A 6,995-nucleotide genomic window follows, 5' to 3' on the forward strand; every position below is an offset into this window, starting at 1 on the left:
TATTCTGCTGGAAATTCCGCATCCAATGGTATATAGCATGATGGGGTTATTCATAACCTCTGCGATGTTAGCAATGTTGGGTCACTTGTGGTATCACCCCCCAAGACTGGTACCTGGGGTGGACCGTTCCCCCCACCCCTCGCTAGCTACGCCACTGGGGTGGAAGGAGATGGAGGCCCTCGCCAATTCTCTGCCCACCCCTTAGTATCAATATATCAGTGGCTACTAAATGTTATCAGTGGCTGTTAGTCATGATGACTATAGGTTCAGGACAGCACGTCTTTGAATACCTGGTCTAGTGATGTCATGGTGAGAATGGGGTGTTGGTTTCACCTCCTGTTATTGAGATCCCAGAGACAGCTGTTGGATCACTGTGAGATGAGACTTTGGCCTGAGCCAGCTGGGAACCCATATGTTCTTATGGTATGCATATCATACCTGGTGCAGGAGCCCAATGTGCCACCCCCATCCTCCTCCCAGGGCAGTGCAGCACCCTGGACAGTGGGCATGGTGATGCACCATTGTCCCACCTCCACTGGTTTTTTGCTATAATAGGATATTTCAACACAGCTTGTTTCATTGCATTCTGCATGAAATTACACATTGATTGATACATGATAATGATAATATTAACATATTCACATGATGATATTATTCAAAAATACCTACATTTTACATATTTTGGCCAGGAGGGTGTCACTCCCCCTATGCGCGTCACATGATGCGGCCACACACCCCTAGCGATGTCACGGCTTATAGAAATCTCATCAGCAACTGCTCTTTGAGATTCAGCAGACATTACTCATGTGCTTCCAGGCGAGGCTTTGCAGCTGTGAGAGCTACAAAACATGCAAGCTGAGAAATTCCGTAAGTGGAATGCTGCAATCAGTAGTGCATTACATGGTTGCTGTATGATCTCACAAAATGGCAGGCCATGCACACAGCCTTGCACAAGCCGCAGTCAGAACCCATGAGCTCTAAGACAGAGACGTGTATGTGAAGCAGTAACAGTTTTCTAATCGAGGAGCTGTCTGGTTTCCCTCTTCCAGAATGGCTATTGCCACTACAACAAATCCGAGCTGATGGCCAAGGTCTCTGGCTACGCAACGTGCCCTCTGCAAACGCCACCGCCTTGAAGGCTGCTCTGTTCAAGCATGGCCCTGTGGCAGTGAATGTCGATGCCTCCCACAAGTCCTTTGCCTTTTACGCCAACGGTGTCTACCATGAGCCAAGCTGTGGTGAGTCTGACTGGTGGGGGAGGAGTTTAGATGCCAGGGGCTGGAGCAGTGGCGTTGCTAGGGGGTGCAGGGGTTGCAGGCTGCACCTGGTGACATGCACGGGGGGGTGTCACATCACTACTGGCCAAATTTTTTTAAAACTTGGTATTTTCAAATAATACAATCATGTGCAGCAACTGCTACCCTGCATGTTCCCGATCTCCTCTGATCTCGGAAGCTAAGCAGGGACAGGCCAGGTTAGTACTTGGATGGGAGACTGCTTGGGAATACCGGCTGCTGTAGGCTTATACCATAGTCTTTTGAGACTGAATCATATTATGTACCATTTGATGTATGCTTTCATGCAGATGCAATGAAACAAACTGCACTGAAATATTTCTATTCTATTAAACGTTATAGCTAAAAAACCAGCAGGTGAGTGGGGCAATGATGCATTGCCACACCCACCACCTGGGGGGCATTGCCATGCCCACTGCATGATTGGTGGTCTATCATGGGGGTAAAGTGCTGGTGATGGAAACTCCAGGTGATGGAAACTCTCGTGACACCACTGGGCTGGAGCCCTCCATGCTCAAAAAAAAATTCTTCACCCATCAAGGGAGAAACCATTTTCAGGCAGGGCTGCACCTCAAGTATTGGTTTCATGTTTCTTCTCAATAAGAGCACTCTTCACCTCCCAGAACATACACGCTCTGAATTCAGAATTGCATTTGGAGCTGGTACGATATTGACTATTCACAGTGCCTCTTGGTAGCGTCTGAGTCATCAGTGCACACACACACTCTCCAGTATGAAGCTGTCCTCTGTTGAGTCAGGCTATTGGTTTAATTACAGAATCCTAGAATGTTAGAGTTGGGAGGAACTTTGGAGGTCATGTAGTCAAACCTCCTTGTCAGTGCAGGCTACAGCATCCTTGACATGTGACTGTCCAGCCTCTGCTTGAAAATCTCCAACAAGAGAGAGTCCACTAGGCAGATGGTTCCAAGGCCAGACAGCACTTACAGTTAAGAAATTCTTCATCATGTCTGGCCCAAGTCTACCTCCCTGTAGTTTTAACCCATTAATTCTAGTCCTGTTTCAGGAGTGACCTAAAGCAAGTCCTGTCCTTTTTCTGTGTGACATTCCTTCAGATACTTGAAGACAGCTATCATATCACCCCTCGTCTTCTCTCCTGCATGCTAAATATACCAAGCTCTTTGAACTATTAGACAGTTTCCAGACCCCTTGCCACCTTAGCTGCTCTCCTCCAAAACCACTTCAGCTTACCAGCATCCTCCTTGTAAGGGGGTACCTGGAATTCTATCTGCGCCATATTCTGAGTCAGGCCTGGCTACTGCAAAATAGAGTAGAACCATTACTGCTTGTAATCTGGACTCTATGCCTAAAAAAAAAAAAAAAAAAAAAAAGCAACCTACCATTACGCTTGCTTTATTTGAAGCTGCATCACATTGCTGGCTCTTCTTCAGCATGTGAACCCAAACCTATTGTGCAATCCTGCGACTTATGATACGAAACACAAGATCTGTCATCATGAGACCAGGATAGGATTGGGCTGTCTGTTTCATTACAATTATTAGGAGAACTGATAGTTGACTTGGTTCAGAGCATCTTCTTGTGTTCAGCCTCTTTCTTAATGGCGTTGCTAGGCAGGTGCGAGGGGTGCAGGCCGCACCAGGTGATGCGCCAGGGGGATGCGCCCTGTGGGGTGATGTGCTAAAATTGCACCATTAGCAGCTACCCCATCGTGCCATACACTGTTGGATGTGGAATTGTCAGCGGAATGGAATGCAAGAAACAGAATTGAAATAGCTCCTTTCTTTCAAAAGTTATGGCCATAAAACTGGAAAGAAAAAATGAATGGATCCCTATGGAAAGTAAAAGTGAGCTGTATCACACGTATACTCGTTGGTAGGCATACTTGCTATAGTCCGTTGGAAAGGGCAGGCTGAGAGGAATCCAATGACACCAGAATGGTCCTGATCCAATGAATGCAGCCAAAAAAAAATACCCGAGAAGGAGGTCCCATCCCTCCCAGCTGCGAGTCTCTTGAGCCCAAAATGAAGCCACATGGCTGCGTTTACTCATGAGTAAGTGAACTTGCCTTAGTCCATCAGAAGGGGCAGGCTGAGAGGACTCCAAGATGTCAGAATGGTCCTGATCCAATGAATGCAGCCCCCAAAAACACCCAAGAAGGAGGTCCCTCCCTCCCAGTTGTGAGTCTATTGAGCCCTATGGAATGCAAAGCAGCCTCACGGTTGCGTTTACTCATGAGTAGGCAGACGTGCCTTGGCTGGTGGTCAGGCCAGGCAAAGGGGAATCTGAGGACACCAGGATGATGCCGATCCGATGGAGCTGGAGTGCAACAAATGCTCCAGAAGGCAGCCTCCCCCCCCCCACTAAAAAGGACAAAAGAGAGGCTTGAACTGGTAAGGGGAAAGTTTTCTGTTTTCCACTTGCAAAGCCAGGTGGGTCTTTATCTTGGTCTGCTTGAAACAGAAGAACTTTAAACTGGGCACTGGGGAGGGCTGGAAATCTCACTGATTCATTTTTTGGGGGGGCGTGTTATTGCAGGCAGACTATAGAGAAAATTCACTAGCTGGAACAGGACTGGCTCCCCCTTATTTAATTATTTCTTTTATTTTAATTTAATTATTTATAATTATTTATTTTAATCTGCTTGATGATGTCACTTCTGGCCACAACATCGCTTCCAATGGGTCCTGGACAGATTGTCATTCTAAAAAGTGGGTCCCAGTGCTAAAAGTTTGAGAATGCTGCAATAAGGTGTTAGTAAGTTGACAAGGGGTGTGTGTGTGAGAGACTCTACAAGTTTTCAAAATCACTAAAATCAGAGTTTGGAGGAATAACACCATCATGTGATATATCAATCAATGTGTAATTTCATGCAGAAGGCAATGAAGCAAAGCACATTGAAATATCTGTGTTCTAACAAAAGGTACAGCCCCAAAAACAGTGGGGGCGGGGCAATGGTGCATCACCACGCCCACCACCTGGGGCGTTGCCCCGCCCACTGCATGGGGTGATGCACAGGCCTCCTGCACTGGGTGACGCGAATCCTAGTGATGCCACTGAATAGAAATGACCAGTGGAGAAGCACAGTCGATTGACTCTCCCCCTTTTCTTCTTCTTCTAGGAAACAAACCTGCAGAGTTAGACCATGCAGTCCTAGCAATAGGATATGGGATCCTCCAAGGGGAAAGCTATTGGCTCATCAAGAACTCTTGGTCCACCTATTGGGGCAATGATGGCTACATCCTCATGTCCATGAAAGACAACAACTGTGGCGTGGCAACCGCTGCCACTTACCCCATCCTGGCCTAATGGTGAAGATGGTCCAGGCTAGTTGACCTTCTGGGAGGCCTCTGCCATGTGGCATTTAGAATTGGGTTGACCTGAATGAGGCTGGAATTCAGGACCATCTGCATAGCAATGTCTCATTGCATCTCTGTAGAAGAAATTCCTAAAACAACAAAACTCATGTCATGCAATGAAAGGACTTCTGTCGTTACTGCATTTTTTCAGCTCAGTATCTCTGTTTAACACGGAGGCAGACTGCTCTGTCCAGTACCATGCCATGTGGCTGCACTGCGCAAGGACCTGATCCCCTACTTCACTTTCTGCCCAAGAGGTAGGGAAATGTTCCAGACCACATAACATTCACATTTGGGTGACCAGAATAAATTATGTGTGGCAAACAAACATGCCTAGACAGCTCAAGTCATTTAAACTGTTGCAACTTCCTGTGTCAGATGACAGATTTATCCTCCATGTCTATGCCAGTGATTTCTTCACCCTAACAGCACCTTCAGGAAGGTGACCCCATCTAGTGCTTTGCATGTCCTTAAGGTGCTACAAGACTGTTTTTGTTCTAATTCATGCCTGAAATCATCTGTAGCTTGGGACATTTTCAACTACAGCCAAGGGCAGCAGGGATACAGGGAAAGGGGAGAACCACCCCGCAAATGACCAGACCCACCAACTAAAACTTCTCTACACCAGAAATGCTGTTCTTCTGATCCAAGATGCCCCAAAGTGATTGTAAATAGCCTTGGGCATCTTAGGCTGCAATCCTAACCCCTTATGTCAGTACGTTCCAGCACTGGCCTAGCAGTGCCAATGGGACATGTGCTGCATCCTGCAGTTGGGTGTCACTCATGGAGGCCTCCTCAAAGTCAAGAGCTGTTTGTTCCTTTACCTCAGAGCTGCATTGCCCTTAAGTCAGTGCTGGAAAGCACTGGCATAAGGGGTTGGGATTGCGCCCTTAGTTTTTAAGAGGAAAGGCAGGAAATCTTTTAAGTGAAAAGCCACACAACATCCAAAGCCAGTAGCACAGAGTTTCAAAACTCTTTAATTGAAGCTCTACAGCAATGAGAACCATCCTGCAGATCGTGAGAGCCACATTTTTGAACAGCCACCATCTGTAACGGCCTCCTCTGGAGCCTGGTTAGATTGTATTTCTGGTTTAAAAAAACCCTGGAAGAAAAAAGAAACAGTTAAGTTTGTAAAAGAAATGGAAAAAATGAGGGTTCTGATGGATTCCCAGTAGACTAGTATAAATTGTAGTTGGACCGAGCAATCTGTAAACGACATTCTCGAACACTATACAGTCCAATTCTCTTCCCCCCCTTTGTTCTACTGTGCACAGATGTCTTGAATGGCCCGAAACTAGGAAAAGACCACACCCAGTTTGAGATTTAGGGCCCAGTCCTATCCAACCTTCCAGGCTGACGCATGGCTGCCCCCACACCACCAGATGCAGCACATGCTCTGTTGGCATGTCTGCATCTGCACGGAAAGGTTGGATAGGATTGGGACCTTAATCCCATCACTGGGCAAAAGTTCTCTTCTTTGCAAGTCTATATAGCAGGGATGGGAACTCAAATCAGGTGGCCTGAGTCCAAACCATGAAAACACGTTTTTTGCTGACTCATGTACACTCGAGTCATCTATGTTGATGATTCCGGCACTAACTCGAATCTGAGACCCCTGACTGAGAGTCATGAATGTAAACAACTTAAGTGCATAAGTCTGGGTGTGCTTGCTTACTTTTTTCATGGCGTGAAAGACCTTGTGGGGCCATAATTCAGACCGGGTGAGCAGCAGGGAAATTCCAGCCAGGAGGCAGGGAAGGGTTAATGTTTTGGCTTTGCATTGAACAAGAGGTGGGGGATGGGAGGCAGCAGCAGGCTCTTTTGTCCATCTTTGAAGGAACCAATGATAACACAGGCCAACACACACTTTGCTTCCTTAAACGTTACACCAATTCCTGGGTATATTTGGGGTGCTGATTCCAAAAATGGCATCTGTTTTGCCCTATCACGTCTAGTTTGGGAGATATGCTTCATTAGTGAATAGTTCAAGCAGCTTCCTCATGAGGAAGCCATGGTGTAGTCTCCAAAACTAGACATGATAGGGCAAAACGGATGCCATTTTTGGAATAGGCACCCCAAATTCATATCAAATCACCATAAAGTTTGGGAAAAACTTTTCTGACCCTCAATTTTGTAGGCCTGTGTAATTGGACAAAGGATGAGTAGAAGGAGGAGCCCAAGGGATGGGGTTCTTGCCTGGGGAGTGACTTGGGAAGCCGGGGCGGGGGGGGGGAGGTGTGTGGGAGGTGGTTTTAGCAATGGAAGAGAAACTCATGGCTTCAGCAGGCTCACTAAATTCCTGGCCACAATGGGACTACTGAGTAGAGCCGCAAAGGATTGGATCCTACTGGTAAGCCGCCCAGCT

At 46.9% G+C, this 6,995-nt stretch overlaps 1 pseudogene; it reads left to right on the plus strand.

Annotated features, from left to right (window-relative positions):
* The first annotated feature begins 1,404 nt into the window (after nucleotides 1-1,404).
* Nucleotides 1,405-1,522, plus strand: LOC136635879 (5S ribosomal RNA; annotated as a pseudogene).
* Nucleotides 1,523-6,995: the final 5,473 nt, after the last annotated feature.

This window comes from Tiliqua scincoides, unplaced genomic scaffold (genome assembly GCF_035046505.1).
Source record: "Tiliqua scincoides isolate rTilSci1 unplaced genomic scaffold, rTilSci1.hap2 HAP2_SCAFFOLD_118, whole genome shotgun sequence".
NCBI classification, from domain to species: Eukaryota; Metazoa; Chordata; class Lepidosauria; order Squamata; family Scincidae; genus Tiliqua; species Tiliqua scincoides.